The sequence below is a fragment of the Cupressus sempervirens genome, chromosome 8 (assembly GCF_028749045.1).
Source record: "Cupressus sempervirens isolate cs-2001-9-10 chromosome 8, ASM2874904v1, whole genome shotgun sequence".
Classification (NCBI taxonomy): domain Eukaryota; kingdom Viridiplantae; phylum Streptophyta; class Pinopsida; order Cupressales; family Cupressaceae; genus Cupressus; species Cupressus sempervirens.
In genome coordinates this window covers 174,018,851-174,033,537 of record NC_143125.1, presented here as the reverse complement: position 1 = coordinate 174,033,537, position 14,687 = coordinate 174,018,851, and the positions used below count along the sequence as shown (strand labels likewise).

At 34.5% G+C, this 14,687-nt stretch overlaps 1 pseudogene across 1 annotated transcript; it reads left to right on the top strand.

Annotated features, from left to right (window-relative positions):
• Positions 1-392: 392 nt before the first annotated feature.
• LOC149542112 (protein DETOXIFICATION 27-like) lies at positions 393-9,875 on the top strand (annotated as a pseudogene). Its single transcript, XR_016355428.1, has 11 exons — positions 393-976; positions 1,795-2,357; positions 2,696-2,782; positions 2,898-2,954; positions 3,867-4,092; positions 4,262-4,380; positions 4,551-4,637; positions 5,879-6,175; positions 8,045-8,113; positions 8,191-8,282; positions 9,278-9,875. The product of XR_016355428.1 is annotated as a protein DETOXIFICATION 27-like (transcript).
• Positions 9,876-14,687: the final 4,812 nt, after the last annotated feature.

Sequence of the window (14,687 nt, the reverse complement as noted above, 5' to 3'; positions counted from 1 at the left end):
CACAAAATGTACTAAAGAGAAAACAAAGTCAAACATTTTTTTTCCACATTATGCAAAGTTGATTTCTTTCTAAAAATTTTATTGTTTTCCACTACAAACTATGAAGCTCATGAGATCAAATAATTTCAAAAAAAAATTCGTGATGTTTTGGATTGTTTGGATTTTTTGAGAATTGGTTAACTGTTCTGTTTGCAATGAAGATAGCGGCGTCCTTCTTGTTTCTGGATAGACCTTTCCGACTTTTCATTGGGAAGATTGGCATATAAGAACTGATGGTACAGCGAGTTAAGCCCACTTTATCTGACGCTGACAATCATTCCTAAAAAGGTCAAAGAATGGATGGTTTATTCAACGTACCAGTTCCATCCATTTTTATAGTTATGTTTTATTTTCTTTTAACTGTACTATCTTTCACTTATATTAATAGCTCATAGAGTTATATTTACAGATTATGATTGTCATTCATTTGTATTTCCCAATTTGTTTAGCAGTTGGTATTTGCTGACAGTTGAACTGCTGTTGGCCCATGTTCAATCTGTGACCCTTGTAAGCATCGCCATTTTTTAAATCGGCATTTTGAACAATACCACTGATGGAAAAACCTATTATAAATTTCGCACATTGGGGTTATTTTCGTCAGATTTTGAGCTTGTCTGGTATGTTAAAATATGGCAGACGCTTTAGAAGATCCACTTATTCCTGACGAGCCATATGGGGATGTAGAAATTTCATGTAATTTGCAGAGGGGCGATGAAATTGGGTTCCGGATTTGCGAAAAAAATGCGGGAAGAAGGATTGTAAAAGAATCAAAGAAATTATGGGCAATTGCAGGGCCTGCCATTTTCAGCCGCATTGCTGTGTATGGAACAAATGTTGTCACTCAGGCTTTTGCCGGACATATTGGAGATTTGGAATTGGCTTCCATAGCCATAGCCAGTGCTGTCATTTTGGGATTCAGCCTTTGGACTCTTTGGAAGTATGCATGATATATTTGGTGCATTTTCTTTTATAGATAATGAATTGAATTTTAGATTAATTATTATGTATTAAGTTCAAATAGATTTGAATCAAATATTTCTCAGATACGAGGTTCACAAATTACCTACTCCTATGGACTCTTGCCTGTACCTTTCTGTTTTCCTTCTTCGTTAGACTCTTGCCTGTGCCTTTCTGTTTTCTGTTCCTTTTTCCCTATGTATTTCATCCCCTGTTTATGTTTGTTGTTGAGGATAACAATCTAAATGTAAGATTTTCTCGTATTTCAATTTACTGCTTGGAAATGGAATGGTGTGGCTGATTGTTTGGCTAAATGGGCCTCTGAGCATGGACCTGATTGGAACATTATTGATCATACGATGCTTCTCCTTGATTTATCTCAGATGCTGGTTCAACTTGTGGACCAGAATAAAGCTTTGTAGTTCTCTTTGTTTCTTGTGTTGTTCTGCTCTCTTTGGTATTCAATAAATTTTTTACCCCTCTTTTAGTAAAAAAATTTTACTGCTCATGTCATTCCTTGTGTATTGTCATTCCACAGTTGTCTAGTTCTTGATAAGAACAATTTTGACTGAATTGTTCAAAATTTCTTCCTTCCTTTCTTTTTGTCTTTCAAATCCAGCCCTTGAATTGGTTATTTTTCTATATTTTGCAAGAAACAATTAACATAGCCCAACTTATGTATTATTTTCTAAGAATAAATTACAAGGTTAGCTTCCTTCAAGTCATTTATTTTGCCAATGCTGGTCCAATTCTTAATAGCTAATCTCAGTTTTGGATATAATCATAAAGGAATGAGAGTTTTGGGTATGGCTGATGGCAGTTAGGCATGGCAAGCGCCCTAGAGACCTTGTGTGGCCAGGCTTTTGGGGCTTGGCAATATCATATGTTGAGATTGTATCTGCAGAGAGCGTGGATTGTCCTCTTTGGTGTTGCAATTCTTCTCCTGCCAATGTATATTTATGCAACCCCCATCTTGAAGATCCTTGGACAGTCAGATGAAATTGCTGAATTCACAGGAACACTTTCAGTCTGGCTCATTCTTCAACATTTTGCATATGTTTTCTACTTTCCAACTCAGAGATTTTTGCAGTCCCAGTTGAAGAACATGGTCATTGCCTTGATCTCTACAGCCACTTTGGTGATCCACGTTTTTCTCAGTTGGCTGTTGATTTTTAAACTTGAAATGGGTTTGACTGGTTCTGCCATTACAATGAATTTGTCATGGTTGATTCCCACAATTGGTCTCATTCTTTATGCCACATGTGGGTTAGCTCACTGACATGGACAGGTCTGTCTAAAGATGCATTCTCTAACTTGTGGCCTTTCTTAAAGCTTATTGCTGCATCCGGTGTCATGCTCTGGTAAGTTTCCTATTCTGAAGATAGAAGATTTGTACAATTTATGAATTGTTCAGTTGTATTTATGGGCTGAGATCATGTGCAAATTTTTGATCTCAAAGATTTTGGATCATACTCTATAATAGCAATTTTTAACCATCGATGTGTGGGATCATACTCCAAGATACATTATGCAGTATGATCTGAAACATCGATGGTTAAAAATTTGCATACAATATCAACACAGATATACAACTGAACAGTTTCCAATTCTGTTACACAATACATTTTACATGTGGCCGGGTCTGAGTGTTCAGATGGTTCTGCTTCTAACCTCTAACAAAACTTCATCTTGTGAACAGTTTAGAGACGTGGTACCACAGAATACTGGTCCTGTTAACAGGAAACTTGCCAGATTCAAAAGTTGCGATTGATTCCCTTTCAATCTGGTATTGGAAAAAGAAAACAATTTCTCTGCAATATATGTTTTGAAGAAATACAGAGAAGGGAATTCTAGAGTGATGCAAAAACGTATGTTCTGAAACCTTGATATGCATTTTGCAGCATAAGCATCAATGGTTTGGAGATGATGATACCACTTGGTTTCCTTGCTGCCACTGGGTATGTACTTGGAAAAAAATGTAAAGGTTTTCGACTGCCCTGGAACATATAATGCTGATATGACAGTTCATGTTTATCCCTAATGTTAACAGGTTTATGTTTATTTAATGTCATATTCTTGAATTCTACTACATACTTCAGAATTTGAATACAACTACTTCACGGTTCTGAAGACAAGCCCATCTTGCTCCAAGGACAGGAAGCATCATCCTGTTCTCATCCCATGCATTTTTAGATAATAAAATCTCATTGTCATTCAAAGTCTCCCATGATTGTGAAACTACATTGATTTTTATAAAATTCTTGTTTCAGCATTATTATGAACAAGTCAGCCATTTCAGTACCCTATTTCTTGTTCTGCTGGACTCTTTGAATCACTTACATGCTTATCCTAGTTTTATGTTTTCTTTGGAAGTTCTGGTTCCACACAAGGCAATGAAATAACAATAACTATATGCCCAGCTCTAAAGATTTTAGCCAAAACACATTCTCCAGCTTCTTCTTGTTATATCCAAATTCTAGCATTGCCCACTTTTCCAAAGGTGAAATTTGTTATAACTACATTCAATCTTAGATTATACTTCTTCCAGTTTGGTTTGGCTTAAACAACATAATCAAGCTCTGATTTGTTCAGACGATCTGAAATCATGCTAACAGATGGACATTATTGAAAATCTATTCTAATTTTAAATGAACCATCTAAACATTTTAAAACTTAAAATGTATTACATAGTCTAACTGCCTTTACTCTATGGAATCAGAAAGTAACTATCATCTCTGTCCTCTGTATGATCCAATTCAAATGTTAAGTAGTCACAAATTCTACTACAAATGAGTTAACATCATACGCATTATGTCTTATATTCTGGTGTGTATTGATTGTTATATAAATTTGTATGCTTGTGAATGCAGCGTGAGGGTAGCCAATGAGTTGGGGGCTGAAACTGGCAAAGGAGCCAAATTTGCAGTTATTGTTTCTGCAATTACTTCCTTGTTTTATGTTCTCTCATACTTGTGCTTCGCCAAGAATTTGGTCTAATTTTCACAGACAGTACCATAATTATAGATGCAGTTTCTTAAATGTCAGTCTTGCTGGCCTTTACTGTGCTCTTCAACAATATTCAGCCAGTGCTATCAGGTAAACAAATTTCCTATTTTATGTGTGTTTAAGTCTTGTTTTTGTTCAAAATTGACTTACTTTTTCCAAATGATAGAGTGCTATAAACATGGTATCTCAAAAGAAAGATAAAAACTGTAATGACCAATAAGAGTTATAAGCATTCTTCTTCCATACGAATTTCAAACAGGGGTAGCAGTGGGATCAGGCTAGCAATCTTACATTGTTTACATCAATATTGGATGTTACTATGTGATCGGTGTGCCGTTTGGTGTATTGCTTTGTTGGGTGTTTAAAAAGGGGGTTTTGGTGAGTTCAACTTCTATAAAATGAAAGTTTTAATGACTTCCAACAAAACCTAATGAACAAAAGGAAAGGAAAACAAAATCTAGAAACAAAGATTTCTTAATTTCCATCTCCTTGCGCATAATTAAGTTTCTCAAACTTAAATGCATGGAATCCCAACTTTTATATTGCAGGGGATATGGACAGGAATGATATATGGTACAACAATTCAGACCATTGTTCTGGCTATTATTGTCTATCGATGTGACTGGAACAAAGCTGTAAGTACTAAATTTCAATTTGATTGGCCTGTTTCTACAAGATTTCTTTGATCTATAATAATATTAAAATGTTTTTGACTTCTGAATTCAATTGTATACTATTAATTTTTATCAATTTTTGAATTCATTTCATGATATATTATTATAGTAAGAGAATTCTAAAAGGTAAAATAAACGTGGTCAGTAATGAGTTGAATTAAAAAAATACTAAACTTAAAGGAGGGTAAATTTTTTATTGAATATCAAAGAGAGCAGAACAACACAAGAAACAAAGAGAACTACAAAGCTTTATCCTAGTTTACAAGTTGAACCAGCATTTGAAATAAATCAAGGGGAAGCATCCTATGATCAATAATGTTCCAATCCGGTTCATGCTCAGAGGCCCATTTAGCCAAACAATCAGCCACACTGTTCCACTCACCAGAGATATGCATAAAAGACACAAAATCCAGAGAATTGCATAACTGAATGATCTGCTGAATGCCCAGAGCCAAATGCCAATCCACATGCAAAAATTCAACACAGTTTAATATTATTCAATTATATTTCTAATGTATTTTCCTTTTCTCTTTAACTACAAACTGCTCAAGCCAAAGATAGAATCAATAAATGGTCTCCAAAGGATTTATCCTATTACGAATTTAATAGATGCATCATCATGTTTCAGTAGAAGAAATAACCAAATATCTTTATAGAAAATAAATTTCAAGGTTGCACGATTTTCTTTCCCTCATGCTAATGGCAGCCCAAAGATGAAAGGGAGCGGAGATGGTTTGAACAAAACAACATTCAATGGATTCACTGGGTCCTTCAATATGGATTGCCCAGTTAATGATAATAAGGTAATAGAGAGATATATTACAGAACAGAAAAACACAGGAATTAATGTGTGTTGTCTGGTGTCTCTCTATGTGGTAGCGTTTTGTGTTAGGCTTCAGCAGATATAGTTTTAGAAAGATATGTAGTTTGGTTTGAGAACAAATTGAGCAGTTATAATGGTTTGCTTGCTCGTAAGGCTATTAGTCCCTGCCTTTTTAAAGGCAGAGACTATTGTTTTCGTTTGAATTAAAACAATTAATCCTCCTTCGATATTTTGTGGATGATAGGCAAAAACTATATATAATGTATGGTGCATAGTAGTTACATATGTCTAATTTTTTGGTTTATTCAATTTTCCTCATTTTTCTATTGGGCCGTTTTATTTTCCCAGTGGTTTTATTCATTTTGTTTTTCTTAAATAGCAAAAAATGAAAAAGGCACAACGAGTACATGTGGAAATGGAAACAGCTGTCATATTTATTGTCACCATCATGTGCGAGGAGGAGGCAGTTGGCAGATGGGACAGTAAAATCTTTTGTATCCTGATTTTCATTATTGTCATTCAATGGCGCATTAAAACCATTCCTCTGGGTCGATGCACTGTTAAAAACAAGATGCAAGCAACTGGAATTTGTTTGTGTTTACAGTTTGTAGAGGAGATCGTGCAGCTTTTGAAGGCATTTGCATTACAGTTGAAGGAGTTAAACCAGATCCTTGAGGTAACCCTCTTATTTGTTTAAAACCCTGCTATTGGCTAATTCGTTAGAAGGAATCGTGGTTTACTACGAGATCCCAAATTTATCATAGTGTTTGTAGTTTTCGATTTTGTTTGCGTCTGTTGAGCTTGAAAGCGGCTTATATGTCCCTCTCTTTACGTTTGAGGCCAAAGATATACATCTTGTCAGAGGATTTTGCAGCAGGTCTTGTGTTGATTTCAATTTGAAGTTTCAGGTATTACTCAAGCGGAGTCTTTGCAGAGATTTTTGTTTGCCAATGAACCTATTTCTTTATTGGCTTTCGGTTGTGTCGGGTTAAAACTTTTCAAACCCTAATGTTGGCAGTTTTATTGCTGTATCTTTTATAACATGCGTTGAAAGCTAGTGCTCTTTACAGTTTTCCAAGCTTCAACCATTATGGTAGGCAGAGGTTTGTGAAGATTCTTTAGCTATCTCTGGAAAGCCATTGTATTGACCTGCAACAACATAATGTGCCTCTCTTATTCGTAGCGTGGGACACCATTTGTTTTGGGGTATTTATTATGTTTTTGGGATAAGATGTGGGGCATTGGGTCACCATTAGGTAGCAAGCTTTTAGTCAAGCATTGCCTTGAAGTTATTCATGGCGTTTTTACTAAAACCGTCCTGGAGGTTTTTCCTTGTATTCGAGAAATTTAAACACAGTTGCTGCTACCCGTACGCTGAGTCATGCATATGAACAATGGGAGGCACCATGATTAAAGGGGATAAGGTCCCGATTTTTACTAACGAACACTTACTTTTTGTAAGCTAAACCCTAATTATATTTAGAGTAGTATCTTTTTTTGGCTTATTAGACAGTTTTCAGTCTTAATCGTTTGGACATCCTGACTGCCTCCCATTGAAATCGGTTCTTGGCCCTCATTAGGGTCTTTCTCAGAATAATTCAGATGAAATTGTTTCTTCCTCTCTAGCCTTGCTAAATAACTTTTCACTACTAAACCCATGTCATGTTGATAGTAGAGGTGATTAGCATGGGGGTTTGTACATTGGCAATTCTTCTTTCTGTGTGAGCGCTGGCAACGGTGTTCATCTGGAATATCGCATTGCTTTCTTTTTCTGGTTTATTTTCTTTTTTGTTTCAGCTTTTTAGTACTCATGGTTTGTACTATTTCACTTTGGATAATTATGGCCAGGGAAGCTTTCTTCTTGGTATATTTTTTTGTGCTGGCACTTCCATGCAGCCTCATCGTGTTTTCAGCAGACACTGTTATTCCTAGTTTTGAGCACTTGAATCACACTTTAATGAAAACGCCCTAATGTGTTTGTTCAATGAGATATAATTTTATATAATTTCCTTTCATGCGGATTTATTATGTTTAACAAGTTGTTGGTCTCTGTTTGTCTATTCTTGCTTTCATTTTACTCTTAACGTGCTCTAGATGTGGAGAAATTACTATTGAATGTTGGAGTTTCTTCATACAAGTAGATCTATTCAGACGTTGTTGATTTGTAATTCTTTGTGGCAAAGGTGCACATTTATACGAACCTTGCTTTTAAAGTAGATTTTATGGTTATTATTATTATTATCTACAAATGTTTGTTCAATCAAATAGTGTCGCTGATTATTTTGCATCCCTCTTTTCTTAGAAGCCTGTTTTCTGTTGTATATCCTTTGTAATATTATAACAGGGATGATACAAGTCAGTGTACAGGTTGTAGCCATATAGTCTTTTTTTTTTCCTTGTTGCAATAGATATTATTTAGTTTATTCACATTGATTTTCCTGACACGAACTTCCAACCTGCCTTTTATACACAATACTTTTCAATGTGCTATTTTATGTATCTAGCTTTACTGGAGTTGTGAACATATATTAATTATCTATTACAGGTGATGGTTGTAATTGTTCGTTGTGAGGAAATAGCCAATGAAAAACTTGCCATCTTGACATCTGATCAGGTACTTAGTGACTGGTTAATCAGTAGGAAAAGACCTCTTTGAAGAGTTTTCCCTTGATTTCTGGTAATAGTGTCCAGGGTTGGCAAGAGCTAGAAGAAGCTGTACAATTGGGGCTGCTACCATCATTTGGGAGGAAACTAAGCTCCATTTTAGACAATTATTTATAAGAGTAAGTTTTTAATCCAACAGTACAGATCTGGTCAGTACATACTTAAGATTCTTCTTTCCATACTTAACTTGTATGAGCAACAGTTCATTTGAATCTCCTGACATCATCACTTGTTTTTGTGCATTTTATTTCAAGTCTAATGACAAGATATTCTTGTGACTAACAGCAGTGAGATAGTTTTATTACTCGTGAGACATTTTAAGTTATCATACTCTCGATTTCCAACAGCAGTAACCAGTCTTGTTAGACAATTGCTTGTCCAGTCTCTCTGTCATTGTTTCTGGTAATTATGGTGAAGCCTTTCAAGTAGTGGAAGGCCTGAAACACATTTTTGGATTAGTCCTTGCTCTCTAGTTTAGAGAGCCGAATTATATGCATCTTCATTGTTATATGAAATTAGGACCTTATATTGTATAAGTAAAGAAATCAACCCATGTTAGATCTTAATTATGCTTTAACTTGTACCATTGCCTCCTATATGAGGATCATTAAAATATAACCTCCACCTTCTTTAACTGCATATATTTATTTCTGTCAATTTCTGTAGTTAATTTTGATGATAATGTCGTTGAATTCTTCATTTCCACAAGTCTGAAACTGCAAAAGGGTTTAGCAGAAGTGTGGGCTTCAAAATCAACAACTACTATTTCATAGGCTACCAGCTAGTTCTGGACACGATAGCTACACATGCAACATCCCCATTACTGTTATCTTTTTCCTCATTCTGTTCGTGACCATTGAAATTGGCTTCTATCAACTGCAACACAAACATAATTGTCTCCTTATTTCATTTTGTCTCTTGCTCAATTTTGGAATCCTTTATTCTGCTGCACCCTCTTTATGATCTCAATTTCTCCTCCAATGATATGCACAGGATAATACACCTGCACTTTGATGCTAGGCTGATGGGGTTCACAGATTTCACGTTTCAGCAATTCATACATATTTTTTGTCGAATTCTGAAGACTTATTTTGGTATTCATATTTGGTGGCAGATGGAAGCAGTGAAGTTAATAGAGAGGGAGTGGATTACTACAACAAACTGATTGATGAGCTCCTCAAACATGGTAACAACTAGAAGACATTGAAGCCCAAGTGGGTGCCGCTTCTTCACTTGCTCGCAGAGGAGCTATGAAACTTGCAGGAGGCAGAAAAATTCAGAACAACAGTAGAAACTGGACTTGCATTGCCATAATCATAGATATCATCATACTTCTCATTATGCTTTTTCCAATTATCCTCAAATAATAAATATGCCCAATTCCTATAATTAAGCCTTTCTATTTCAAGAATCTGATGGGTATTTGATTAACTGCAATATTTGGTGGCTTTGAATTTTTATTTTTTTCCTAAACCGATTCAATACAAGAGACGAGAGGTTTCATTACCCTTGTGTTGTTAACAGTAGCAGATATTGGAGGTGTAATATATTCATGATTCTAATATTCTGCTTCTTTTGCCACTGTATTTGTACTTCCCCTATTCATAAATATATTGTTACGTGGATGTTATGGCTGGAATTCTAGCGATGAAACCAATATCATATAAAAGATAATTATTTTAATAGTAAAGTTTTCCAGAATTATTTGAAAAGCTATCAGATTTGATTTCGTTGTTGCGGCCTGCTTTCAAACGAGACAAATATTTACACATCTATGTTAAAAATCAAATCTTATCTTATCAGTTAAGTCTTGTAAATATCAAGTCAAATCATAATTGAGAAGCCTCTAAGTTCAAAAGGTTTAATTAAAATAATAATTGCTTTATTTGGTTTAATTGTTTATTATTATTGTTATTAAAGTAAACGTTACATATAGAGAGTTTAGAGTTTGGTTATTGGCCTTTACCAACTTACCTATCTCTCAAACTATTTTACAACTTTAATAACGAAGTATAGCAGTTTTATATCTTTCAATTCTTACTATCTGGTTTTTATTCACTAATTGATTCCACATATATGTACAACACTTATTAAAACTAAATCATTTATATTACCTTAATCTAATAATTTCTCTCTTTTCTTTTTGTTGCAATAGGCAGGGACTCTAGCTCCCATTGAGCTCTTGTTTGAGAAATTTTTTTTGGTAAGCATTTGTGTAAGTTTACATAAGTGATGGCATCAATTGTTTTCAACGATGATCTTACATAGCATGGATTTCTTCTATGATATTTAATAAATTATTTAGTATATTTGTAATTTATTTATTTTTTATAAATTGCAAATAATTCTTGGGTATTTTTATTATTTTGATGAATATGTTAAACTAAAAGAGCGGTAAAATTTTTATTTAATACCAAAGAAAACAAAACAATAGAAGAAACAAAGAGAACTACAGAGATTTATCCTACTTCACAAGTTGATCTAGCATTTGAGATAAATCTAGGGGAAGCATCCTATGATCAGTAATGTTCCAATGCCCATTAGCCAAACAATTAGCCACACCGTTCCACCCACGAGGGATATGCATAAAACACACTAATAAAAGTTGTAATATTTCAATTTGAGTGGGTTAGATTTTCTTTTTATTTCTTTTTAAATTAAAATTTATGTTTTTTAAAGATAAATATTTCATTCTCTTATTAGTGAGTTCTTATAGGTTAATTTAATTACACTTAAATATGAAACACTGAAGTGGTTACGACATTACAAGTGGGGAAAATTACAAAAAAAAAAAAAAATAGCAAATACATGGAGAGAGGGAGAGGGAGAGGGGGCGGGGGAGAGGGAGCATTAAGTCGTATTAGACCAATAAATAGTTAAAATAGAACAATTACAACACACCACAATAAAATAACCCAGGATTCCTAATATTCAAAGTGTTGCACCCACTTCCCAAGTCTAGAGCATAGGGTAATTTAGGTAGGAAAAGACTGATTTTTCTACACAAGCACACAAAATATCACAAATATTAAGTGCTTCTTAAAGTTACTAATCTTATTTTTGGCAGTATATTGTCCAATAAAATTGGCAATTATCTTGTACATATTTTTATCCAATTATCTTGAAAATATTTTCTTCCAAAATTCCAATAAAATTGGCAATTATCTTGTACATATTTTTATCCAATTATCTTGAAAATATTTTCTTCCAAAACTCCAATGGGAACCTAGGCAATCTAACCTAGACAAGAAACAAAAAAACTTTCCTTCCATGGGTTGAAACTAGGAGACCAATTTTGAAGGATAATACCATTTGAATTGAAAAACCAAGGGACCTCATACAAAATCCTTGAGTAGTCTTGTTGGAAAGAAGAGGAAAGAGGGGAAAATACCATTCAACATAGTAAAAACCTTTACCTCTTGAAATTTTCCAAACTTGATGGATCCATCTTCTAAAAATATCAATATGATGATGATTCCCACATAACCTCTTAACAAGAGAGCTCTTGAGCAAAGCAATCAAATTGACAATAAGGGAGTTAAAAACATTAAATGAGGCTTGAGGATCCTCCTTAATCATTCACTCATAGCCCCACATAGAACCATCAACTAAAGCCTTGTCAAATAAGGTGTGAGGAGAAGGGATAGGAGCAACAACCGAAGTCTCAAAATAAACAACCAAAGAAGCAACTTCTAAAATAGTAGAGCTTGAAATAAACTTCAGCCTCTCTAAAGAACATTTTCCATCAAGACTATAGGAAATGGGACAAGGCCAGAAACTGTGGGCTCAAAAATAACCATCAAAGCAATAGTTTTTGAAACAATAGAGATAAAGAAAAAATGCATTAAATAGGAGCAATAACCATAGGATCAAAATCAACAACCAAATGAGAAGCTTCTGAAACAAAAGAGCTTGAAATAGACCTCAAATTATCCTAAGGAATATCCCCCTCGGAAGACTTATCAATATCATTTCCTACCTTCATATCAAGTTTCAAAATATTATTTGAACCCTTATCATACAAAGTAGTCTTCTAAACCCATTTTTCATGATCATTTTCCTCCAACTAAATAGGAGAAAAATCCTCAAATATTTAAGTAGAACTTAACATTTTTAGTACAGATTAGTAGCTTTCAAATTCAACAAGAAAGACAAAAAATTGAGAGAAGGGTAAAAAAATCCTCTTTTTGAGATTGGAAACATGAACGCCATCCTTTACCTCTATCACTGACACACCAACTAACTTGTTAGCTTTAGCATAAGCCTCTATAAATATATTCATGAGAAACATATCCTCTCCTCTCCATTTAAAGGATATAAACATAGGTCTTCATCATCCTCAGAGATATCAACCTCCTTAGAGAAACAAGACTACCATAGGGCCTCCAAATCCTTAGTAGCCCCTCAAAAAGTAGAGGTAGCTGCTAACTTTGTAGAAACAAGACCCTTAAAACTCCTTTCATGATAAGTATCCTCATTTGGGTCATCACTATAAGAAAATGTATCATCTATACCACCAATAGTATCACTTATTAAGTAAATTAAACCATTTCCTTATAGAAAAATCCTTTGTTCAATCGCTTTGCTAAGCTTCATCCCTCACTAAAGAGTCATGGTACAAAATGTCTTTCTATGCAACCAAATAAAAGTGAAAAATAATAGCAAAACTTACCAAAATGACACTTAAAATTTTAACGAACTTCACCATGTAGAAGCACAAACAAAAATGACACCTCCCTCCCCCCTCCATACTCAAAATATAGACAAAAGCCCCACTCAATTACCTCAAGGGAATGCTTAGAAATAGTCAAGACATGACTAGGGTTTTTCCTAGCCCGTATAGGGATGAAAGCTCAAATGTGTGCATCTCTAAGGGGCAGGTTATGTTGATTGTGTCTATAAGTGAAATATAATAGCACTAGGAGCCCAAAGGCTTGAGGATGGGAGCTTGGTGATAAAAAGGAAGTCAAAAAATTTCACTTAGAGTGAGCATGGAGACACTCTCAAATAATAAGAAATGGAGAATAACGGGTCTAGAAAATAAATCTATTTATTAAACTTATAATAGAAAAACTACCTCCATTCTAAGATTTCAAAATGTCACATACTTATAGGGTAGGAAATATGGGTCCAAGCATTATCAAAGTAGGTAGCAATATGTAATCTAGATAATCATGATGGGGTATTGGAGGATATCAAGCCATCTAGTTAGATGATTAATGGGTACACTAGGTGAAAATGTCATAGATGCAATCTAAACAATGAATGAACATTGCATTCTAAGATGGGCTTAAGCATGTGGAATATCTTAAAATGGTGGTGTTGGTGGTTTAATCATTATAGTTTTCATTTAAGGTATGATGAAAAGAGAGGTGTATCAAGGTGGCAAAGGTATATCTATATCTTCATTTCTTACCATGCAAATGAAGAAGGTTAAGAAATTGCATAAGAAGGTTTGCAAGACCTAAGAGGAGTTAAATAACTCTCTATGAACTTTTTTTTTAATTATGACATAGTGTAATAGAACAACAAAATGGACTAATATTTTCCCTTGAGGACTAAATTGTGCGAAAGTTTTCCTTTTGGTGCAAGATCACCAATGAGAAATCAAAGAACATTTTTAGCATCAATGATCTAATGTTTCTACAAATTGTAAATATGTTTTTGGATAACAGGTGCTTGGAGGTAGAATATAAATACATGACAAACGTATATATTAAATTTGTGTTTCTCACATGACGTCTAGAATTAGGTAGCAAGGAGGATTCCAAATGGATCATATGATCACTTATGTGAAAAGAAAACGGTGCAAAAAGCTTGATACATTTATCACATCACCATCCTTGGTGAAGACTTTAAGGAAAGATGTGTGTATTTTCTACATATGGGGTGTTTCCACCACCTTTGCATCAATTCTTGTTGTGAGGGTCACTCTAGATAAAGATAGCAAAGGGCTTAAACCTAGGTGAGTTGGAAGAAAATAAAAGATTACTAGAAGAGTGGGGAGAGGAGCTTGATATGGAGCTATCAAGGACCAAATGTAGAAGAGGAGGAAGTGACTATTCTCCAAAGATGGTTGTTGGGACATGCAAAAAATGAAGAAAATCAAGTCAAGATGATCTCAACTAGTTTATATATATATATATATATATATATATATATATATAGCATCATCCTAGGTAAAGATAGCATAGGGCTTAAGCCTAGGTGAGTTGGAAGAAAATAAAAGCTTACTAGAAGAGTGGGGAGAGGAGCTTGATATGGAGCTATCAAGGGCCAAATGTAGAAGAAGAGGAAGTGACTATTCTCCAAAGACGATTGTTAGGAGATGTGGAAATTAAAGAAAATCAAGTTAGAATGTCTCAACACACACACACACACACACACACACACACACACACACACACACACACACACACACACACACACACACACCGTACATGAAGATAGCATAGGGCTTAAGCCTAGGTGAGTTGGAAGAAAATAAAATCATACTAGAAGAGTGGGGAGAGGATCTTGATATG